The following is a 12,648-nucleotide window of genomic DNA, read 5'->3' as shown; positions in this document are numbered from 1 at the left end:
GCCCAACGCGGCTGAATACTCTGAGGAGATGGCCTGTGAGGTGCCGCCTTTCAACTTTTCCCCCTTAGTATGGTGGTCAGTAACATGCGGGCGACTGCGGAGGGGGTCATTTTTTTAATTGGGAACTGATGTGCTTTTACTCAATTCGGGAACCTCACAAGCCAAATTTGTAGTATTTTGCACGAATTGCAAGAGATGTTTACAAGTCGACGGTTGAAGTGGAAGCTCGTATTGAGTTTGCTAGAGAATGATTTGCCAAGCCTTCGAAAGCTCAGTTGGTAGAGCGGAGGACTGTAGTGGTAAAACAGGCATCCTTAGGTCGCTGGTTCAAATCCGGCTCGAAGGACTTTTGCCAAATGCAAATTTTATTGAATACTTGGAAAGTAAAATACTTGGAAAATAAAATAACAGACAATTTATAATTATATTATATTTCATCACTGAAAATAGATGCCTTTTGCTTTGAGGCTGTGGCCACGTTATGTTTCTGTCCAACACCAATCTTCATTGGTTTCCTGTGAGGTGTTTCAGATCCCCATCTCTTGCTATGAACTGGCAAAACAGCAGAATCCCCTTGACAATCTTGATTTCTCAAGGGAAATGAGAGAACAGTATACACCATCCAAGATATTAAAATATTGTCAAGGCCCAACACGGCTGAATACTCTGAGGAGATGGCCTGTGAGGCGCCGCCTTTCAACTTTTCCCCCTTAGTATGGTGGTCAGTAACATGCGGGAGACTGCAGAGGGGGTCATTTTTTTCATTGGGAACTGATGTGCTTTTACTCAATTCGGGAACGTCACAAGCCAAATTTGTAGTATTTTGCACGAATTGCAAGAGATGTTTACAAGTCGACGGTTGAAGTGGAAGCTCGTATTGAGTTTGCTAGAGAACGATTTGCCAAGCCTTCGATAGCTCAGTTGGTAGAGCAGAGGACTGTAATGGTAAAACAGGCATCCTTAGGTGGCTGGTTCAAATCCGGCTCGAGGGACTTTTGCCAAATGCACATTTTATTGAATACTTGGAAAGTAAAATACTTGGAAAGTAAAATAACAGACAATTTATAATTATATTATATTTCATCACTGAAAATAGATGCCTTTTGCTTTGAGGCTGTGACCACCTTATTTTTCTGTCCAACACAAATCTTCATTGGTTTCCTGTGAGGTGTTTTGGATCCCCATCTCTTGCTATGAACTGGCAAAACAGCAGAATCCCCTTGACAATCTTGATTTCTCAAGGGAAATGAGAGAACACTATACACCATCCAAGATATTAAAATATTGTCAAGGCCCAACGCGGCTGAATACTCTGAGGAGATGGCCTGTGAGGTGCCGCCTTTCAACTTTTCCCCCTTAGTATGGTGGTCAGTAACATGCGGGAGACTGCGGAGGGGGTCATTTTTTTAATTGGGAACTGATGTGCTTTTACTCAATTCGGGAACCTCACAAGCCAAATTTGTAGTATTTTGCACGAATTGCAAGAGATGTTTACAAGTCGACGGTTGAAGTGGAAGCTCGTATTGAATTTGCTAGAGTTGATATGCCAAGCCTTTGATAGCTCAGTTGGTAGAGGGGAGGACTGTAGTGGTAAAACAGGCATCCTTAGGTCGCTGGTTCAAATCCGGCTCGAAGGACTTTTGCCAAATGCACATTTTATTGAATACTTGGAAAGTAAAATACTTGGAAAGTAAAATAACAGACAATTTATAATTATATTATATTTCATCACTGAAAATAGATGCCTTTTGCTTTGAGCCTAAAGCCACGTTATTTTTCTGTCCAACACGAATCTTCATTGGTTTCCTGTCAGGTGTTTTGGATCCCCATCTCTTGCTATGAACTGGCAAAACAGCAGAATCCCCTTGACAATCTTGATTTCTCAAGGGAAATGAGAGAACACTATACACCATCCAAGATATTAAAATATTGTCAAGGCCCAACACGGCTGAATACTCTGAGGAGATGGCCTGTGAGGCGCCGCCTTTCAACTTTTCCCCCTTAGTATGGTGGTCATTAACATGCAGGAGACTGCGGAGGGGGTCATTTTTTTAATTGGGAACTGATGTGCTTTTACTCAATTCGGGAACCTCACAAGCCAAATTTGTAGTATTTTGCACGAATTGCAAGAGATGTTTACAAGTCGACGGTTGAAGTGGAAGCTCGTATTGAGTTTGCTAGAGAATGATTTGCCAAGCCTTCGAAAGCTCAGTTGGTAGAGCGGAGGACTGTAGTGTTAAAACAGGCATCCTTAGGTCGCTGGTTCAAATCCGGCTCGAAGGACTTTTGCCAAATGCAAATTTTATTGAATACTTGGAAAGTAAAATACTTGGAAAATAAAATAACAGACAATTTATAATTATATTATATTTCATCACTGAAAATAGATGCCTTTTGCTTTGAGGCTGTGGCCACGTTATGTTTCTGTCCAACACCAATCTTCATTGGTTTCCTGTGAGGTGTTTCAGATCCCCATCTCTTGCTATGAACTGGCAAAACAGCAGAATCCCCTTGACAATCTTGATTTCTCAAGGGAAATGAGAGAACAGTATACACCATCCAAGATATTAAAATATTGTCAAGGCCCAAGACGGCTGAATACTCTGAGGAGATGGCCTGTGAGGCGCCGCCTTTCAACTTTTCCCCCTTAGTATGGTGGTCAGTAACATGCGGGAGACTGCGGAGGGGGTCATTTTTTTCATTGGGAACTGATGTGCTTTTACTCAATTCGGGAACGTCACAAGCCAAATTTGTAGTATTTTGCACGAATTGCAAGAGATGTTTACAAGTCGACGGTTGAAGTGGAAGCTCGTATTGAGTTTGCTAGAGAACGATTTGCCAAGCCTTTGATAGCTCAGTTGGTAGAGCAGAGGACTGTAATGGTAAAACAGGCATCCTTAGGTGGCTGGTTCAAATCCGGCTCGAGGGACGTTTGCCAAATGCACATTTTATTGAATACTTGGAAAGTAAAATACTTGGAAAGTAAAATAACAGACAATTTATAATTATATTATATTTCATCACTGAAAATAGATGCCTTTTGCTTTGAGGCTGTGGCCACGTTATTTTTCTGTCCGACACCAATCTTCGTTGGTTTCCTGTGAGGTATTTTGGATCCCCATCTCTTGCTATGAACTGACAAAACAGCAGAATCCCCTTGACAATCTTGATTTCTCAAGGGAAATGGGAGAACACTATACACCATCCAAGATATTAAAATATTGTCAAGGCCGAACACTGATGAATACTCTGAGGAGATGGCCTGTGAGGCGCCGCCTTTCAACTTTTCCTCCTTTGTATGGTGGTCAGTAACATGCGGGAGACTGCGGAGGGGGTCATTTTTTTAATTGTGAACTGATGTGCTTTTACTCAATTCGGGAACCTCACAAGCCAAATTTGTAGTATTTTGCACGAATTGCAAGAGATGTTTGAATGTCGACGGTTGAAGTGGAAGCTCGTATTGAGCTTGCTAGAGACTGATTTGCCAAGCCTTTGATAGCTCAGTTGGTAAAGCGGAGGACTATAGTGGTAAAACAGGCATCCTTAGGTCGCTGGTTCAAATCCGGCTCGAAGGACTTTTGCCAAATGCACATTTTATTGAATACTTGGAAAGTAAAATACTTGGAAAGTAAAATAACAGACAATTTATAATTATATTATATTTCATCACTGAAAATAGATGCCTTTTGCTTTGAGGCTGTGACCACCTTATTTTTCTGTCCAACACAAATCTTCATTGGTTTCCTGTGAGGTGTTTTGGATCCCCATCTCTTGCTATGAACTGGCAAAACAGCAGAATCCCCTTGACAATCTTGATTTCTCAAGGGAAATGAGAGAACACTATACACCATCCAAGATATTAAAATATTGTCAAGGCCCAACGCGGCTGAATACTCTGAGGAGATGGCCTGTGAGGTGCCGCCTTTCAACTTTTCCCCCTTAGTATGGTGGTCAGTAACATGCGGGAGACTGCGGAGGGGGTCATTTTTTTAATTGGGAACTGATGTGCTTTTACTCAATTCGGGAACCTCACAAGCCAAATTTGTAGTATTTTGCACGAATTGCAAAAGATGTTTACAAGTTGACGGTTGAAGTGGAAGCTCGTATTGAGTTTGCTAGAGTTGATATGCCAAGCCTTCGATAGCTCAGTTGGTAGAGGGGAGGACTGTAGTGGTAAAACAGGCATCCTTAGGTCGCTGGTTCAAATCCGGCTCGAAGGACTCTTGCCAAATGCACATTTTATTGAATACTTGGAAAGTAAAATACTTGGAAAGTAAAATAACAGACAATTTATAATTATATTATATTTCATCACTGAAAATAGATGCCTTTTGCTTTGAGGCTGTGGCCACGTTATTTTTCTGTCCAACACGAATCTTCATTGGTTTCTTGTCAGGTGTTTTGGATCCCCATCTCTTGCTATGAACTGGCAAAACAGCAGAATCCCCTTGACAATCTTGATTTCTCAAGGGAAATGAGAGAACACTATACACCATCCAAGATATTAAAATATTGTCAAGGCCCAACACGGCTGAATACTCTGAGCTGATGGCCTGTGAGGCGCCGCCTTTCAACTTTTCCCCCTTAGTATAGTGGTCATTAACATGCGGGAGACTGCGGAGGGGGTCATTTTTTTAATTGGGAACTGATGTGCTTTTACTCAATTCGGGAACCTCACAAGCCAAATTTGTAGTATTTTGCACGAATTGCAAGAGATGTTTACAAGTCGACGGTTGAAGTGGAAGCTCGTATTGAGTTTGCTAGAGAATGATTTGCCAAGCCTTTGATAGCTCGTCGCTGATTCAAATCCGGCTCAAAGGACTTTTGCCAAATGCACATTTTATTGAATACTTGGAAAGTAAAATACTTGGAAAGTAAAATAACAGACAATTTATAATTATATTATATTTCATCACTGAAAATAGATGCCTTTTGCTTTGAGGCTGTGGCCACATTATTTTTCTGTCCGACACCAATCTTCGTTGTTTTCCTGTGAGGTATTTTGGATCCCCATTTCTTGCTATGAACTGACAAAACAGCAGAATCCCCTTGACAATCTTGATTTCTCAAGCGAAATGGGAGAACACTATACACCATCCAAGATATTAAAATATTGTCAAGGCCGAACACTGATGAATACTCTGAGGAGATGGCCTGTGAGGCGCCGCCTTTCAACTTTTCCTCCTTTGTATGGTGGTCAGTAACATGCGGGAGACTGCGGAGGGGGTCATTTTTTAAATTGTGAACTGATGTGCTTTTACTCAATTCGGGAACGTCACAAGCCAAATTTGTAGTATTTTGCACGAATTGCAAGAGATGTTTACAAGTCGACGGTTGAAGTGGAAGCTCGTATTGAGTTTGCTAGAGAACGATTTGCCAAGCCTTCGATAGCTCAGTTGGTAGAGGGGAGGACTATAGTGGTAAAACAGGTATCCTTCGGTCGCTGGTTCAAATCCGGCTCGAAGGACTTTTGCCAAATGCACATTTTATTGAATACTTGGAAAGTAAAATACTTGGAAAGTAAAATAACAGACAATTTATAATTATATTATATTTCATCACTGAAAATAGATGCCTTTTGCTTTGAGGCTGTGGCCACGTTATTTTTCTGTCCGACACCAATCTTCGTTGTTTTCCTGTGAGGTATTTTGGATCCCCATCTCTTGCTATGAACTGACAAAACAGCAGAATCCCCTTGACAATCTTGATTTCTCAAGGGAAATGGGAGAACACTATACACCATCCAAGATATTAAAATATTGTCAAGGCCGAACACTGATGAATACTCTGAGGAGATGGCCTGTGAGGCGCCGCCTTTCAACTTTTCCTCCTTTGTATGGTGGTCAGTAACATGCGGGAGACTGCGGAGGGGGTCATTTTTTAAATTGTGAACTGATGTGCTTTTACTCAATTCGGGAACCTCACAAGCCAAATTTGTAGTATTTTGCACGAATTGCAAGAGATGTTTGAATGTCGACGGTTGAAGTGGAAGCTCGTATTGAGCTTGCTAGAGACTGATTTGCCAAGCCTTCGATAGCTCAGTTGGTAGAGCGGAGGACTGTAGTGGTAAAACAGGCATCCTTAGGTCGCTGGTTCAAATTCAGCTCGAAGGACTTTTGCCAAATGCACATTTTATTGAATACTTGGAAAGTAAAATACTTGGAAAGTAAAATAACAGACAATTTATAATTATATTATATTTCATCACTGAAAATAGATGCCTTTTGCTTTGAGGCTGTGGCCACGTTATTTTTCTGTCCAACACGAATCTTCATTGGTTTCCTGTGAGGTGTTTTGGATCCCCATCTCTTGCTATGAACTGGCAAAACAGCAGAATCCCCTTGACAATCTTGATTTCTCAAGAGAAATGAGAGAACACTATACACCATCCAAGATATTAAAATATTGTCAAGGCCCAACGCGGCTGAATACTCTGAGGAGATGGCCTGTGAGGTGCCGCCTTTCAACTTTTCCCCCTGAGTATGGTGGTCAGTAACATGCGGGCGACTGCGGAGGGGGTCATTTTTTTAATTGGGAACTGATGTGCTTTTACTCAATTCGGGAACCTCACAAGCCAAATTTGTAGTATTTTGCACGAATTGCAAGAGATGTTTACAAGTCGACGGTTGAAGTGGAAGCTCGTATTGAGTTTGCTAGAGTTGATTTGCCAAGCCTTCGATAGCTCAGTTGGTAGAGCGGAGGACTGTAGTAGTAAAACAGGCATCCTTAGGTCACTGGTTCAAATCCGGTTCGAAGGACTTTTGCCAAATGCACATTTTATTGAATACTTGGAAAGTAAAATACTTGGAAAGTAAAATAACAGACAATTTATAATTATATTATATTTCATCACTGAAAATAGATGCCTTTTGCTTTGAGGCTGTGACCACGTTATTTTTCTGTCCAACACGAATCTTCATTGGTTTCCTGTGAGGTGTTTTGGATCCCCATCTCTTGCTATGAACTGGCAAAACAGCAGAATCCCCTTGACAATCTTGATTTCTCAAGAGAAATGAGAGAACACTATACACCATCCAAGATATTAAAATATTGTCAAGGCCCAACGCGTCTGAATACTCTGAGGAGATGGCCTGTGAGGTGCCGCCTTTCAACTTTTCCCCCTTAGTATGGTGGTCAGTAACATGCGGGCGACTGCGGAGGGGGTCATTTTTTAAATTGGGAACTGATGTGCTTTTACTCAATTCGGGAACCTCACAAGCCAAATTTGTAGTATTTTGCACGAATTGCAAGAGATGTTTACAAGTCGACGGTTGAAGTGGAAGCTCGTATTGAGTTTGCTAGAGAATGATTTGCCAAGCCTTCGAAAGCTCAGTTGGTAGAGCGGAGGACTGTAGTGGTAAAACAGGCATCCTTAGGTCGCTGGTTCAAATCCGCCTCGAAGGACTTTTGCCAAATGCAAATTTTATTGAATACTTGGAAAGTAAAATACTTGGAAAATAAAATAACAGACAATTTATAATTATATTATATTTCATCACTGAAAATAGATGCCTTTTGCTTTGAGGCTGTGGCCACGTTATGTTTCTGTCCAACACCAATCTTCATTGGTTTCCTGTGAGGTGTTTCAGATCCCCATCTCTTGCTATGAACTGGCAAAACAGCAGAATCCCCTTGACAATCTTGATTTCTCAAGGGAAATGAGAGAACAGTATACACCATCCAAGATATTAAAATATTGTCAAGGCCCAACACGGCTGAATACTCTGAGGAGATGGCCTGTGAGGCGCCGCCTTTCAACTTTTCCCCCTTAGTATGGTGGTCAGTAACATGCGGGAGACTGCGGAGGGGGTCATTTTTTTCATTGGGAACTGATGTGCTTTTACTCAATTCGGGAACGTCACAAGCCAAATTTGTAGTATTTTGCACGAATTGCAAGAGATGTTTACAAGTCGACGGTTGAAGTGTAAGCTCGTATTGAGCTTGCTAGAGACTGATTTGCCAAGCCTTCGATAGCTCAGTTGGTAGAGCAGAGGACTGTAATGGTAAAACAGGCATCCTTAGGTGGCTGGTTCAAATCCGGCTCGAGGGACTTTTGCCAATGCACATTTTATTGAATACTTGGAAAGTAAAATACTTGGAAAGTAAAATAACAGACAATTTATAATTATATTATATTTCATCACTGAAAATAGATGCCTTTTGCTTTGAGGCTGTGGCCACGTTATTTTTCTGTCCGACACCAATCTTCGTTGGTTTCCTGTGAGGTATTTTGGATCCCCATCTCTTGCTATGAACTGACAAAACAGCAGAATCCCCTTGACAATCTTGATTTCTCAAGGGAAATGGGAGAACACTATACACCATCCAAGATATTAAAATATTGTCAAGGCCGAACACTCATGAATACTCTGATGAGATGGCCTGTGAGGCGCCGCCTTTCAACTTTTCCTCCTTTGTATGGTGGTCAGTAACATGCGGGAGACTGCGGAGGGGGTCATTTTTTTAATTGTGAACTGATGTGCTTTTACTCAATTCGGGAACCTCACAAGCCAAATTTGTAGTATTTTGCACGAATTGCAAGAGATGTTTGAATGTCGACGGTTGAAGTGGAAGCTCGTATTGAGCTTGCTAGAGACTGATTCGCCAAGCCTTTGATAGCTCAGTTGGTAGAGAGGAGGACTATAGTGGTAAAACAGGCATCCTTAGGTGGCTGGTTCAAATCCGGCTCGAGGGACTTTTGCCAAATGCACATTTTATTGAATACTTGGAAAGTAAAATACTTGGAAAGTAAAATAACAGACAATTTATAATTATATTATATTTCATCACTGAAAATAGATGCCTTTTGCTTTGAGGCTGTGGGCGCGTTATTTTTCTGTCCGACACCAATCTTCGTTGGTTTCCTGTGAGGTATTTTGGATCCCCATCTCTTGCTATGAACTGACAAAACAGCAGAATCCCCTTGACAATCTTGATTTCTCAAGGGAAATGGGAGAACACTATACACCATCCAAGATATTAAAATATTGTCAAGGCCGAACACTGATGAATACTCTGAGGAGATGGCCTGTGAGGCGCCGCCTTTCAACTTTTCCTCCTTTGTATGGTGGTCAGTAACATGCGGGAGACTGCGGAGGGGGTCATTTTTTTAATTGTGAACTGATGTGCTTTTACTCAATTCGGGAACCTCACAAGCCAAATTTGTAGTATTTTGCACGAATTGCAAGAGATGTTTGAATGTCGACGGTTGAAGTGGAAGCTCGTATTGAGCTTGCTAGAGACTGATTTGCCAAACCTTTGATAGCTCAGTTGGTAGAGCGGAGGACTATAGTGGTAAAACAGGCATCCTTAGGTCGCTGGTTCAAATCCGGCTCGAAGGACTTTTGCCAAATGCACATTTTATTGAATACTTGGAAAGTAAAATACTTGGAAAGTAAAATAACAGACAATTTATAATTATATTATATTTCATCACTGAAAATAGATGCCTTTTGCTTTGAGGCTGTGGCCACGTTATTTTTCTGTCCAACACGAATCTTCATTGGTTTCTTGTCAGGTGTTTTGGATCCCCATCTCTTGCTATGAACTGGCAAAACAGCAGAATCCCCTTGACAATCTTGATTTCTCAAGGGAAATGAGAGAACACTATACACCATCCAAGATATTAAAATATTGTCAAGGCCCAACACGGCTGAATACTCTGAGCTGATGGCCTGTGAGGCGCCGCCTTTCAACTTTTCCCCCTTAGTATAGTGGTCATTAACATGCGGGAGACTGCGGAGGGGGTCATTTTTTTAATTGGGAACTGATGTGCTTTTACTCAATTCGGGAACCTCACAAGCCAAATTTGTAGTATTTTGCACGAATTGCAAGAGATGTTTACAAGTCGACGGTTGAAGTGGAAGCTCGTATTGAGTTTGCTAGAGAATGATTTGCCAAGCCTTCGATAGCTCGTCGCTGATTCAAATCCGGCTCAAAGGACTTTTGCCAAATGCACATTTTATTGAATACTTGGAAAGTAAAATACTTGGAAAGTAAAATAACAGACAATTTATAATTATATTATATTTCATCACTGAAAATAGATGCCTTTTGCTTTGAGGCTGTGGCCACATTATTTTTCTGTCCGACACCAATCTTCGTTGTTTTCCTGTGAGGTATTTTGGATCCCCATTTCTTGCTATGAACTGACAAAACAGCAGAATCCCCTTGACAATCTTGATTTCTCAAGCGAAATGGGAGAACACTATACACCATCCAAGATATTAAAATATTGTCAAGGCCGAACACTGATGAATACTCTGAGGAGATGGCCTGTGAGGCGCCGCCTTTCAACTTTTCCTCCTTTGTATGGTGGTCAGTAACATGCGGGAGACTGCGGAGGGGGTCATTTTTTAAATTGTGAACTGATGTGCTTTTACTCAATTCGGGAACGTCACAAGCCAAATTTGTAGTATTTTGCACGAATTGCAAGAGATGTTTACAAGTCGACGGTTGAAGTGGAAGCTCGTATTGAGTTTGCTAGAGAACGATTTGCCAAGCCTTCGATAGCTCAGTTGGTAGAGCGGAGGACTATAGTGGTAAAACAGGTATCCTTCGGTCGCTGGTTCAAATCCGGCTCGAAGGACTTTTGCCAAATGCACATTTTATTGAATACTTGGAAAGTAAAATACTTGGAAAGTAAAATAACAGACAATTTATAATTATATTATATTTCATCACTGAAAATAGATGCCTTTTGCTTTGAGGCTGTGGCCACGTTATTTTTCTGTCCGACACCAATCTTCGTTGTTTTCCTGTGAGGTATTTTGGATCCCCATCTCTTGCTATGAACTGACAAAACAGCAGAATCCCCTTGACAATCTTGATTTCTCAAGGGAAATGGGAGAACACTATACACCATCCAAGATATTAAAATATTGTCAAGGCCGAACACTGATGAATACTCTGAGGAGATGGCCTGTGAGGCGCCGCCTTTCAACTTTTCCTCCTTTGTATGGTGGTCAGTAACATGCGGGAGACTGCGGAGGGGGTCATTTTTTAAATTGTGAACTGATGTGCTTTTACTCAATTCGGGAACCTCACAAGCCAAATTTGTAGTATTTTGCACGAATTGCAAGAGATGTTTGAATGTCGACGGTTGAAGTGGAAGCTCGTATTGAGCTTGCTAGAGACTGATTTGCCAAGCCTTCGATAGCTCAGTTGGTAGAGCGGAGGACTGTAGTGGTAAAACAGGCATCCTTAGGTCGCTGGTTCAAATTCAGCTCGAAGGACTTTTGCCAAATGCACATTTTATTGAATACTTGGAAAGTAAAATACTTGGAAAGTAAAATAACAGACAATTTATAATTATATTATATTTCATCACTGAAAATAGATGCCTTTTGCTTTGAGGCTGTGGCCACGTTATTTTTCTGTCCAACACGAATCTTCATTGGTTTCCTGTGAGGTGTTTTGGATCCCCATCTCTTGCTATGAACTGGCAAAACAGCAGAATCCCCTTGACAATCTTGATTTCTCAAGAGAAATGAGAGAACACTATACACCATCCAAGATATTAAAATATTGTCAAGGCCCAACGCGGCTGAATACTCTGAGGAGATGGCCTGTGAGGTGCCGCCTTTCAACTTTTCCCCCTGAGTATGGTGGTCAGTAACATGCGGGCGACTGCGGAGGGGGTCATTTTTTTAATTGGGAACTGATGTGCTTTTACTCAATTCGGGAACCTCACAAGCCAAATTTGTAGTATTTTGCACGAATTGCAAGAGATGTTTACAAGTCGACGGTTGAAGTGGAAGCTCGTATTGAGTTTGCTAGAGTTGATTTGCCAAGCCTTCGATAGCTCAGTTGGTAGAGCGGAGGACTGTAGTAGTAAAACAGGCATCCTTAGGTCACTGGTTCAAATCCGGTTCGAAGGACTTTTGCCAAATGCACATTTTATTGAATACTTGGAAAGTAAAATACTTGGAAAGTAAAATAACAGACAATTTATAATTATATTATATTTCATCACTGAAAATAGATGCCTTTTGCTTTGAGGCTGTGACCACGTTATTTTTCTGTCCAACACGAATCTTCATTGGTTTCCTGTGAGGTGTTTTGGATCCCCATCTCTTGCTATGAACTGGCAAAACAGCAGAATCCCCTTGACAATCTTGATTTCTCAAGAGAAATGAGAGAACACTATACACCATCCAAGATATTAAAATATTGTCAAGGCCCAACGCGTCTGAATACTCTGAGGAGATGGCCTGTGAGGTGCCGCCTTTCAACTTTTCCCCCTTAGTATGGTGGTCAGTAACATGCGGGCGACTGCGGAGGGGGTCATTTTTTAAATTGGGAACTGATGTGCTTTTACTCAATTCGGGAACCTCACAAGCCAAATTTGTAGTATTTTGCACGAATTGCAAGAGATGTTTACAAGTCGACGGTTGAAGTGGAAGCTCGTATTGAGTTTGCTAGAGAATGATTTGCCAAGCCTTCGAAAGCTCAGTTGGTAGAGCGGAGGACTGTAGTGGTAAAACAGGCATCCTTAGGTCGCTGGTTCAAATCCGCCTCGAAGGACTTTTGCCAAATGCAAATTTTATTGAATACTTGGAAAGTAAAATACTTGGAAAATAAAATAACAGACAATTTATAATTATATTATATTTCATCACTGAAAATAGATGCCTTTTGCTTTGAGGC

General features: G+C 41.3%; 7 non-coding genes across 7 annotated transcripts; all 7 read left to right on the top strand.

The window, feature by feature from the left end:
- The first annotated feature begins 3,489 nt into the window (after nucleotides 1-3,489).
- TRNAY-AUA (transfer RNA tyrosine (anticodon AUA)) lies at nucleotides 3,490-3,575 on the top strand. The gene is given in 2 exon segments: nucleotides 3,490-3,526; nucleotides 3,540-3,575. It is a non-coding gene; the product is annotated as a tRNA-Tyr (tRNA).
- Nucleotides 3,576-5,381: 1,806 nt separating this feature from the next.
- Nucleotides 5,382-5,467, top strand: TRNAY-AUA (transfer RNA tyrosine (anticodon AUA)). The gene is given in 2 exon segments: nucleotides 5,382-5,418; nucleotides 5,432-5,467. It is a non-coding gene; the product is annotated as a tRNA-Tyr (tRNA).
- A 1,205-nt stretch (nucleotides 5,468-6,672) lies between these two features.
- Nucleotides 6,673-6,758, top strand: TRNAY-GUA (transfer RNA tyrosine (anticodon GUA)). Its single transcript is given in 2 exon segments — nucleotides 6,673-6,709; nucleotides 6,723-6,758. It is a non-coding gene; the product is annotated as a tRNA-Tyr (tRNA).
- A 1,851-nt stretch (nucleotides 6,759-8,609) lies between these two features.
- TRNAY-AUA (transfer RNA tyrosine (anticodon AUA)) lies at nucleotides 8,610-8,695 on the top strand. Its single transcript is given in 2 exon segments — nucleotides 8,610-8,646; nucleotides 8,660-8,695. It is a non-coding gene; the product is annotated as a tRNA-Tyr (tRNA).
- Nucleotides 8,696-9,255: 560 nt separating this feature from the next.
- TRNAY-AUA (transfer RNA tyrosine (anticodon AUA)) lies at nucleotides 9,256-9,341 on the top strand. Its single transcript is given in 2 exon segments — nucleotides 9,256-9,292; nucleotides 9,306-9,341. It is a non-coding gene; the product is annotated as a tRNA-Tyr (tRNA).
- Nucleotides 9,342-10,502: 1,161 nt separating this feature from the next.
- On the top strand, nucleotides 10,503-10,588 carry TRNAY-AUA (transfer RNA tyrosine (anticodon AUA)). The gene is given in 2 exon segments: nucleotides 10,503-10,539; nucleotides 10,553-10,588. It is a non-coding gene; the product is annotated as a tRNA-Tyr (tRNA).
- Nucleotides 10,589-11,793: 1,205 nt separating this feature from the next.
- TRNAY-GUA (transfer RNA tyrosine (anticodon GUA)) lies at nucleotides 11,794-11,879 on the top strand. Its single transcript is given in 2 exon segments — nucleotides 11,794-11,830; nucleotides 11,844-11,879. It is a non-coding gene; the product is annotated as a tRNA-Tyr (tRNA).
- Nucleotides 11,880-12,648: the final 769 nt, after the last annotated feature.

Source organism: Ambystoma mexicanum, chromosome 1p (assembly GCF_040938575.1).
Source record: "Ambystoma mexicanum isolate Mex_15411 chromosome 1p, UKY_AmexF1_1, whole genome shotgun sequence".
NCBI classification, from domain to species: domain Eukaryota; kingdom Metazoa; phylum Chordata; class Amphibia; order Caudata; family Ambystomatidae; genus Ambystoma; species Ambystoma mexicanum.
This window is presented reverse-complemented; position numbering and strand designations above follow the sequence as displayed.